Source organism: Limulus polyphemus, unplaced genomic scaffold, assembly GCF_000517525.1.
Source record: "Limulus polyphemus unplaced genomic scaffold, Limulus_polyphemus-2.1.2 Scaffold1188, whole genome shotgun sequence".
Taxonomy (NCBI): Eukaryota; Metazoa; Arthropoda; class Merostomata; order Xiphosura; family Limulidae; genus Limulus; species Limulus polyphemus.
The window spans coordinates 97,206-108,254 of record NW_013666798.1 but is presented as its reverse complement, the minus strand read 5'-3'; the positions used below and the strand labels follow the sequence as shown (position 1 = coordinate 108,254).

Sequence of the window (11,049 nt, the reverse complement as noted above, 5' to 3'; positions counted from 1 at the left end):
TGTGTGTGTGTGTGTGTGTGTGTGTGTGTGTGAAATACTGAAAGCAGTGAAAATGCTCATTTTAACCAACACTGTTAATAAAAACTAAAATTAAATAAAGAATAAAACTTAATTTGAAAACACAAACTAGTTGTTTGCTTTATTCACTCCCGTCCATTCCCTGTATATACAAAACGTTAAGCCTCTTTTACTCTGAATTTTACCTAACGCTGTTCACACGTAAAACGGTTATTGTGGTAAACTTCAGCTAATATGTAAACTATCACTTAATGATGTTCTATACTTGAATATGAAGTTACTCAATCTTAGTGTGATTGGAAACTTAAGTTTCACCTAGTCTCACTTTACAAGAAATTAAAATCGGTAGATTGAGAATTATTGTACTAAATTTTCGTCGTACTTTCACAACATTAAAATACATGACTTCACAATAAACATGTTATAAGACTATCTTTTGACCTTGTTCAAGATCATTGCTTTAGAGTAAACTTGTGACTAGAGTACCATGTTTCAGCAAAATTAACTGAAACTTGTATCTACCACGTGAACAGATACCTAGCGAGTTTACCAACCAAGCAGGAAACCTCATAGGAAAGTACGTATGTAGTATGAAAAACATATTTAATATTTTTCTATCTTTTTCAGTATGGTTAGTATTTCACTTAAGTTTCAAAATTCTTGGCTCACGTGATATGCGGAAATACATTGCGTTTTCTACCTCCCTGTATTATAGAACTTATTCCAGTGTCTGTACGATTCCCAAAACATGTTGGTCAAGAAAGTCACTACGTTCTTTTTCCTCTAGCTATCTACTATTCTGTGTCATTCACCCAGCATATTACCTATCTTATCATGGGAAAGGTTTCTGCAAAGTTAAACATGCAATACGTAGGTGTAGACAGAGACCTTTTCAAATAACCTGTCAAGTGAAATCTAGAAGTTACAAGCTCCCTTATGACCAATGGGAGGAATGACTAACAGTTCCGTGGGTAGCGTACATCGCCCTGAGAAAGCATTATGTTAGTTTTATGTATAGCCTAGAAAAAATAAACAGCTTATTTCATTTAGAAATATCTTCAATAAAGGCGAACATCCCCTATTCTAAGAACGAACACTGAATTTAAATAAACGTTTTCCTGTGTTTTACATTTGTGAGCAGTCTCTCTATAATGAGCTCAGTCAAATTTGGAGAATTCAGAACTGCTGTTTAGTAGATCCTGGTCGAATCTCCTGTTATTCTGCGATCTATGTTATTCATTCTTGAAAAAAGTCAGTTTATCTTAGAATACCACACTACTATCCATGTGTGTAGTTTTATCTATAGAATATTAGTTAAGGAATGTGGTTATATTTCCTTTGTTCTAGCTACCTAGTTTTCTAGATAATTCTACACTACTAAAAGGACTGATTGTTTCTACTAGCAGTTTAGGCGACTCTTGAAATGTATCTTACCTTAATTTGCTATTAGAATGACCAACAGTGACGTAAGTAGTACAAGCACACAGAGAGAGAGAGATTATAAAATTTTGTAAAGAAAAAAAATGTTCAGATTAAGAGCGTAACAAGTCAAGTTTTAAATACAAGTATAAAGTCAGTATAAGCTATATTCATTCTTGTGGATTTGCGTTTTTTTTTCGTTGTTGTTATTGATAAAGATTACAGCTCATTTCGTTTTTACACTGTGTCTGGTTTTTTGTTTGTATTTTTGAAATTCAGTGAATTCAGATTCAACTCTGCGATACATTTCCTGACATTCCTCAAGCTATTGTGGCACATCTCTTAAGATTATAAATTCACCTAAAAATACCACATGTACAACAAACACGTATTCAATTCATTGATTTGAAAAGTTTTACAATGCAAAAATCACAAGAATTGATTTCATGCAACCTTTATTGTCACAAAAAGGCTACTAACATGACCACCGTATGGCCTTAACCTTAAGTTACCTTAACCTTTATGCACATAAAAGATGTGACGATTGTAGAAATGACTTAGTCTTATCGTTCACTGTACTTTTCAGTATAGTATAATAAAACAAACACCATAATGTCATCAAGTTCAGTCATACACATTCTAAAAGGCTCAGACGCATAGCTACGTGAACCAACACGCGCACACACACACACAGTTATATATTGACCCTCATACCAATTTTCCAAGTATTTTTGTTTTAAGGGCAAGCATAATGGTCTATCTGTGCTATTTTTCAAATTCGATTAGAGGAGAGCTACTTAGTCAAATAGGCGTTTATTTATTTCTTTGGGTTATGCAAAGTATGCTACCTATTATTCATTTTGAAAAACTTCGAGTTCAGAAGCACATGTTAAACTCGATAGGAGCAATGACAGCTTTTCTTCAACCAAGTAAACTTCGAAAATCACTTCTTAAAACGTCCGGAAAATCCACCTGTAAGGATGTTATTTCAGTAAATGTGCGCAGATTAGTTTTTTTCATTTCTACTCTGTTTTAAAAGGTTAGCGTGTAATGGTTAGATGATAATACCCATACATGTGCACTTACGCGAGTAGATATAACACATTATTGGGACGAGCTACTTGTATTTTAATGGCTACAGAACGTGCACAAGTATACTTTACACAAAAATGAAAAATAAATCAAGCACATACCAAATATTTAAAATGTTCTTCTTACAATATCTCGGAAAAGAAAAAAAAACTAGGAGGCAAATCAATGCCAACAGAAGTAAAAACGATGTTCCATATTGTAATAACCATATTCACTGCACGGCTAATGATTCTACGAAACTTTCACGCAGTTCATATACGACGGTGAAATACAAGGCTGGGATTACATAAGCCTACATATGTATCAGAAAATAGTTTTTAGTTCAGAACTAAAACACGTATAGTTGGCTCAGTAGTGATAGAGCCATATTATTTGAACGTATGAGATACTCTCTTTAGGTCAATGGTAGCTTTTATTGAGGTCAGTTGATATTACATATCCATGACGCTTCAAACTCGCTAGCCATTAAGGACAGAAACATTCAAAGTGCATGATAGTTTCGGTTTTCCCATCACGGTAATTTAATCTTCAAATGGGCCATCTGCTTGATGAAATGAGTGCAGCCAACACTCAAGCACTGTTATTATAAAACTTGATCCCTCAATCTAAAGGCTGTAAAATGTGCTCTATTGTTATCCATTATGTTTATTACTGTACAGAAACGTAATGCCGTGCAAAGAGCGATTAATTTTATATAAATAAAATAATTTCCGAGACAGAGTTCTAAATATGGTTTGTAATTTCGTTCACTACTTTATTGAAAAATTAGTTTTCTACCTACACAAGCACCAGGTTACAAGACTCGACTTCGTTTTCCTGCAAATATCCGGCATATGATAGTACTGTTGTTTTGTTTGTTTGTTTAGTTGATTGGTGCAAAGACACATATGGCTATCTGCTGTGTTCATTACGTGGAATCTAACACAGGATTTTTGCGTTGTGTGTCCTTAAACTTACCGCTGATCCAAAAATAAAGGACAGTCTATTCAGTGGCAAATATGAAAACGGCATTATAATCAAAGCACAACATCTTTAGTGAAGCATTCTGAAAACCAGTATACGTGTGGACTAAATCTCAACCAATGGTGTTGGAGAACTATACAAAAATGATGGAACCCTGACTACTGACAGGCACGAGGAGATTCTTATCCATTATGTCATTCCTTCCGGAACAAGACCCTGGGTATGAATTAATTTTTTTCCACCAAGACAATGGTCCTACGCATGAAGCAAGTGTAGCAAAATTATAGTGATAAATAAAAAGAATCTCAACTTACAATGTCAAACTACAAACCAACATCTTTGCGGAACTTGGAACAATATTTCACGATCATGCATTGATAAACATATGAGAGCATAAAAAACGATGTATACTGCTCTGTTTAAAGGAAACAAAGTACTAGTACATTATACAACTTATTTGCTTTTCTTTTATATATTCTGGGATGTATTTTACTAATGACAAATTGATCATTTCGTTGCAATTAGTCACTTTAATGTATGTGCGTTACCTGTTTTCATATATTTCCAATGGGTTACTTAAACAAGTTCTAGAATAGCAAGGGAACAAAACTCTTCATACTGAAAAGGTCTTTATATGATATTAAACAATTCATTCTAGAAATGTTACTTTAGCAGTAACCAATTAAAAGGTGGATTGGTTCGGCATGCGACAAAACACTTAGATATGTGATGTAGTCTGCAGTGTTTAGCAGAACTAAATGGTTTGTAAAATAATTGTACTATCACAATCTTACCAAATCTGGGATACATTGATTAATTGAAGCTTTTAAAGCCTAAAACTACCAAGTATCTCTAACGGCTTTTCATAATAAAAAAGGCAAGTACTTCAAAGCATGAATGTCCTGACTAGATCTCGTTAATCAGTTTTCTCGACCACGTAATAACACTATTTGTATACACTAATGTATATATTTTTTTCTTAATTGTCTACTTAGATATTTTTTTTTCAATGTAAAGAATAAATTATACGTGATGCTAAAAATTTGAACAGAATTATGTTTAATTCTGTAGAAATAAGGTACATTAGGTTAAAATAATTGAAGGATATATTTCCGTAAAAACCTTCCCGTGACTCAGAGGAAAGCGAGGGCTTATAACGCTAAAAATCTAGTTTCGATACTAGTAGTGGGTACTGTACACAGATGGCCCATTGTGAAACTCTGTGCTTAACATGGTTGTTTTCTAGAGTAATGCTACGTTAGTATATCCGCGGGGAATCGAATCCCAAATTTTAGCGTTGTTTGTTTGAAGTTAAGCACAAAGATGCACAATGGGCTATCTGTGTTCTGCCCACCACGGGTATCGAAACCCGGTTTCTTCCGTTGTAAGTCCGCAGACATACCGCTGTTCCACTGGGGGCATTTAGTGTTGTAAGTCCGTAGAATTACCGCTGTCACATCAGGGGACTCGCGCTTAATAAACAAACAAACCTTTGGCGACAGTGTTCGGCAAATTACATTTACTATTCCATTATACCACTCCAATTTTAAAGGCATATTTACTGAAAGTATAATTTAATCACGATGTGTAATTTGTTTGCTCGAATTCTTCCACATCCAAAATACGGATCTGGTGTACGAAAATCCAGTTATATGTTTCAATCCACAGATCACGAATACGGAATTAGTTTGACGACTCTAATAGTCATTTCTGCTGCGGAAACTTATTTTTTTTTCTGCTCTAGCTTGTTTCTCAGTTTAAAATGCTTATTTCCAAAATCGGGCTTTTTTTTCAAATATGTATTACAATGGTAGTGGGAAGAAAACAGACAAAAAAATTTTTTTCTCCCTCTACAGAGAAAGATTAAGTTCCAAGTCAAATAAGAATGATATAAAACTGTAGTTATTATCAATAAAAAAGTTACTCAGTTACCAATTATCCCAATCAGATACAGATAGTGAGAAAGTTAGAGATAACTCAAACTATATCGATTGAGAAAATGTTTGTATAAAGCGTGCAAAAGTAAAAGCTGAAAACAACATGGTTATAGAATTAACAGCACGATCAGTACACCACACTGATAGCAATAAACTGTATGTTTATTATCTGTTTATGATTAAATCTGTGCTCACAAGGACAAATATTTACGGGGGTTTCACACAAGTATTATTTTTACCCTTGCATACTCAAACTATTTGGACTTACCCTGCTGAGTTTCAGAACTTTGTAAATCAAGATTTATAAATATACACGATCTTTAAGAAGCTTAAACATCAGAGGTGTAACTGTTGGTGAAAGGTGCGTCTGGAATCAGCCCAAAGCGAGGCGTGGTTAACATCACAACAAGATCTTCACCTTGTATTCAACTTCAAACACTGCCGACAAGTTCAACACCCTGTTAGAACTAGTTATTACCTCTACAGTGTTCTAAAACTTACTTTTCTCTCATCATCAACATTATCAAATAAATGTTTACTTCTACATGTGTTGAAGAGCTCGCGACGATAACTTCACGAACCTCGCAGCATGTCACAGCAACAAAACTCTTCAGATTGTTTGCTAATATATGACAGATCAACTTAGGTTTCACAACGCCATCTGTCGGCAACAAAGATATTTGAGCGTCATTAAAACGTTTAGTTTTTAAACCATCTTTAGTTTGTAGGATGTACGAGATCTGGTACGTCAGTTTCTCAAGCAATTCTCCAATAAATGTAATTCATCCGTGTAATGAAATACATAATTAATTCTTATGCAAATACTTGAAAGCAAAATTATCTGTGTAAGTGTTTCGTGACAAATTTTAAACGAATTAAAATTTTGATTCATTTTAAGATTGTACCCAGGTAGATCAGCAGCAAGTTTCCGGATTTACAATGCTAAAACCCGGAGTTCGATTCCCTGTGCTGGACAGAGCGCGGGCAACTAATTGTGTTAAAACAATAACAAACAATTTTAAGATCTTACTGGTACTTCGTGATGGAGGAGAAATTACTTTTAACTAAAACTTTAATCGATATAAAGCAAGGTTTTGTATGGAGCCAGTACAGTTTATAATTTATAAATTTTATTATTAGCGCCTAGGATAGAAAGCTAGTAAAAAAACAACTCTTCACTTAAACATAACGTTACGACTTAAGACTTTGAAAAATACTCCACTAAACATTAGTAATTCAATGAATTTAATTAGATGTTTATTTATGAATTCTCTGCTGATGTAGTTTCCAATCAAGCTAATATATCAAAATACTTGTCAGTAATTTTAGAATTCCAGTGAAATAGAACAAAAACCATGTTTCCAGTGGACTGCTGAAAGTAATTGGAGACTAGTTTTAATAATAGCGCCTCAGATCAGCAGAGTGCACCATATCTGGTTTCTGAAGAGTTGTTTTACAAATTAATTTTATCGGCTACGTCAGATTTTAATTACGCCAGTCCTATACGAAATGTGAAAGAGATACATAGAGTTAAAAATCGATTATTCAACTTCAAATGATGGTAAACGAGTCTTTTCCACTATTACATGATATGTAATACTGGAAGATAATTATTTATGCAGAGGTAAACGATTTTTAAATGATATTCCCTTGTTAACGATGTCACAATTTCGTTTACATTTAAAAACAATATTAAGTCTTTTCTTTTTTTGTTCATACATTTAACGCATTTCTTTTGCTTAACAATGCTTTGGGCTATCAACTTCACTGCACAATATTTTCTTGGAATTATCCCGAAAAAATTATCTAATCAAACAATTACACATACATTTCATATTCCTCTAAACTTGAGGGTAAAGAAAAAAAACAGCAAAATACCCCAATCCAGGATACCTGAACGAATATAATCTGTTTTGTCTGTAATTAAGAAATTTATCACCCAACAAAACAATGACTGGCGTGATGTTTTCACATACTTTATCTGCACACTACTAGGAAAGATTAAAATAACTAAGTCCAGCTGTTTACATCACGGGCTAGAAAGAAGAGATAAAAAAAAACTTTGTTCATAGTTTAAAACCTTCACCGAACAGTTATTTTTTGAAGGACTACATACTCTGCTCTAAATAGTGTCTGAATACGTTTATTTTCTATCTCCAGTAAAAAGGACTTTCCTTAAATAGGTTTTCCAGCTTGAAGAAAAAATATTTAAGGGATAAGTTGTCGGAATATTTTAAAGTATCTTTTTGCACAAAGAGAACATTAAAGAACACTTACTACATCAAAGTCACAAATCTTCCTTTACATAAAAACACCAATCAATATCATCAACACTTTCACATTCCAAAATCGTTTACTTTTTTTAGGGTTATTTGTAAAATTCAAGCATTTTAAGGAAGGTTTTAAAATTAGAAACGTATGGGCAGTTGGGCAGCTTTTAAGTAATTTCAACTAATTTATTTTTTCTAAATAATTTATATTATTTTTAGCGTTGTATTGTGTTAATTTAATCAACAATTATTTTGTTCTTTGTATTTGTGGTGAGGCTGTTGTAGACGCAATGTAATATTTAATAAAGATGAATATGTAATGTTTAAATTCATTTTCTATTTTAAAGTTCATTCTTCATTTACAATTAACTATCCACTTTTGGCTTACATAACGAGCAAAACAATAATTAAGAATTTATCACTACGTTCATTCTTCATGGCAATACTGTGTTATTCAGTAAACCTCTTTAATTGTGCTAAGAAAAAAATAAAGTTAAAAGTGAAATACCCCAACCGATTTAAAAAAAATATATTACAGATTAAGAAATAAGGTTAAATATAGTTTTTAAAGGGTAATTCAAATTCTGCATTAGTATAAAAGGAATTCAAAAAGGAATTCCGATTTCATATTTGTTTTAAAAAAACTTCAATCTAATATGGCAAATTAAAACACACAAAAATACATTTTCCAAGTTAAAGAACAAGAAATTTGATGCAAACAATATATAAAACACATGAAAGACAAAGAAAACATAATATACAAAGAAAATTGCGAAAAAACGTAGAATGAAACAAAAACAAATTACAGAAATAGCTCCAACGTAAGACCAAGCGAAGCAATGAAATATAAACCAAGACATATCCAATCGAAATAAAATATATACAGGTAGAGTTAATTGAACAGGAGAGAATGTGGGCTAACAATAAATATGATTGTTAATACAAACTATAATTGAATCACAAATAATAAGATCTAAAAGAATGAATAAGTAATATTAACAGAATAAACAAAAGAGAAAAAGTTAGTGCAATAAAACATGAATACCGTACAAACTAACCAATTAGGGATTAAATTCATCAAAAACACGACACACCAACAAGTAGCGAACATAATTGCTATGAACAACACGAACTACGAACACTAAACAATGTGTTGAGTTGCGGCCGAAGGTCTTAGACACGTTTAAAAGAATGGACAAAAATTAGCAGTGGTGGAAATTTCAAAATTTGGTGCGGGGAGCAAGACCCATCGAAATCCTGACAGATTGAAATTGGGAGATATTGTACATTTATGAAGGTTAAAGTTTATGGACCCAAATAGGTGTGACACGATTTCATAATATACACGCTGAGATACCTGTTCTTTGTCAAGGTTATGAACATAAAAAAATTGGGGGGGGGACGCTATGATAAATAACGCAAAAATCCAAAGTTTCACAAAATTTACTTATAATATATTATTACAGTATTCATTATTACCTCATCACTTTTCTTATAGCAAAGCCACATCGGGCTTTTTGCTGTGTCCACCGAGGGGAATCGAACCCCTGATTTTGTGCTCTGTGTGTGCACGATGCTGGTTAAAGGTTGATACTGTAAATATTCCAAATGTTTTACTTAGAAAACCACTTGAAGGATATCTGGTAATTTTATATACAGCAATAAATGTCGGCAATAATTTCGCACAGTCTGGGATTTGCACAGTTGATTTTTTTTTTAACTTCAATCAAAAACACCCAATCACTGAGGCCTATAGAACTTACTTGCTACCATATGAATACGCTACTTATATGTACGTGATTTGGGCGGCTGGGTCCACATACATTTTAGAATTTGGATTCATGATAAAACATGTAAGGTAGTGTACTAATGTTTAATGACGTGGATCCATGTAATGTCCGACAAATTAAAGTGTGGGGGAGATTCCCCCCAGTCCCTTGAAAATCTGCCACCGTAAGTTAATAGGTTGACAAGTAAACCGAGGTATTTCACAAGTAACGAAGAGCATAGATCACAAACTAAATTATTGTATTCCTATGGCTAAAATCATATCACATCAAGCTGAAAAGATAGAACTGTTCCGCTGTTAACGATCACATGAAATGTCACATTGATTACTTTGTAAATATTTGCAGCCATACTATATTCGTGGTAAATAAAAACTCCCCTAAATAAACGAGGGTCACCCTTGTTAAGATGTTCGAGTGTGATTCTAATTAGTCAACTACTATAGTGATCAGATGAGATTGTAATGTGCTTGTGTAACTTCAGATTCCAAAGGAATTGTGCGTGCCAGAAAAACACCATATAATACAACTTACTATTCTTTTCACAAAGATACTTTCAGGAGTTAATACTCTAGTTATAACCATACACAAGTGTGGGTGTATGCACTTGCGCACGTACACACGACAACATTTGTAAAAATACACTCGATTTAATCATCAAAACCGTGGATGCCTACAATGAAGTGTGGTAGGCAACTGATCCCTACAGTGGTTCTATAACTGTAGAGAATCCCACTTTAAGTATGAACTTAACAAAGGTAAATCGTTTAATTAGGGGATTCCATTTCTTTATTACTTCAGGGACCATGTGAGACGCCATTGAAATCACAAAATCCGACCACATGTAAACAGTGCTGTATTGATGTTTGATAGCGCCCTGTGCGATATATCAACTTGGCGCCCAACCCAACAAGTTAGTTCGCTTTGTTAGTCAATCGGGTAATAGGCGACACCCACCACCCTCGAGTTGTTTTGATACAAGTTGATTTTTCCTGCAAATTTGGAATTAAAATAAGCCCTTGTAATTTTTTAAAATTATACATTTATCCTAGTTACTAAATATCTGAAGTAAAAATAAACATAAGTACGTGCATCTCAAGTATACTGAATTTAGCTCCCTTTATTGTAATTTGTAGTAACAAGACATACATTTTCTGCCTCCTTATTTAATATGAAAGTTTTCAAAGATTTTCATGTATATAGATGCCTAATTTTAAGTATAGAACAGTCAAGAATTCCTTTTGCCCTTGTTACCTACCGTTCCAAGTTAATCATGAACGGTATCAAATGCATCTTCTCATAGGAAAGATTCTGGTAAGGTTGAACAATCTGCAGTATTAGACAGCGAATATTTACACAGGCAAGTACTGTGAGAATAAAACCTTTTATGTATGGGATTGGCCATCAGTGGCATGGTCAGCACACATTCTGAGAATAGCATTACTGTTTGACGTACATAATGCTAGGTTTTCTCAGTCTGGATAAGTTCTTCATACAGATCTACAGTAGATCTTTATGGATGCACTCAAACCTTAATAAAGGCACTGCTTTACAAGTATACAT

The 11,049-nt window shown here is 33.4% G+C and overlaps 1 protein-coding gene across 1 annotated transcript in view; it reads right to left on the bottom strand.

The window, feature by feature from the left end:
• LOC106462512 (5'-AMP-activated protein kinase subunit gamma-like) overlaps positions 1 to 6,028 on the bottom strand; it is a 151,177-nt gene extending 145,149 nt beyond the window's left edge. Inside the window, exon 1 of the mRNA XM_013922445.2 lies at positions 5,698 to 6,028. The gene's annotated coding sequence lies outside the window, so the exon portion shown is untranslated. The remainder of the gene's footprint in view (positions 1 to 5,697) is intronic.
• Positions 6,029 to 11,049: the final 5,021 nt, after the last annotated feature.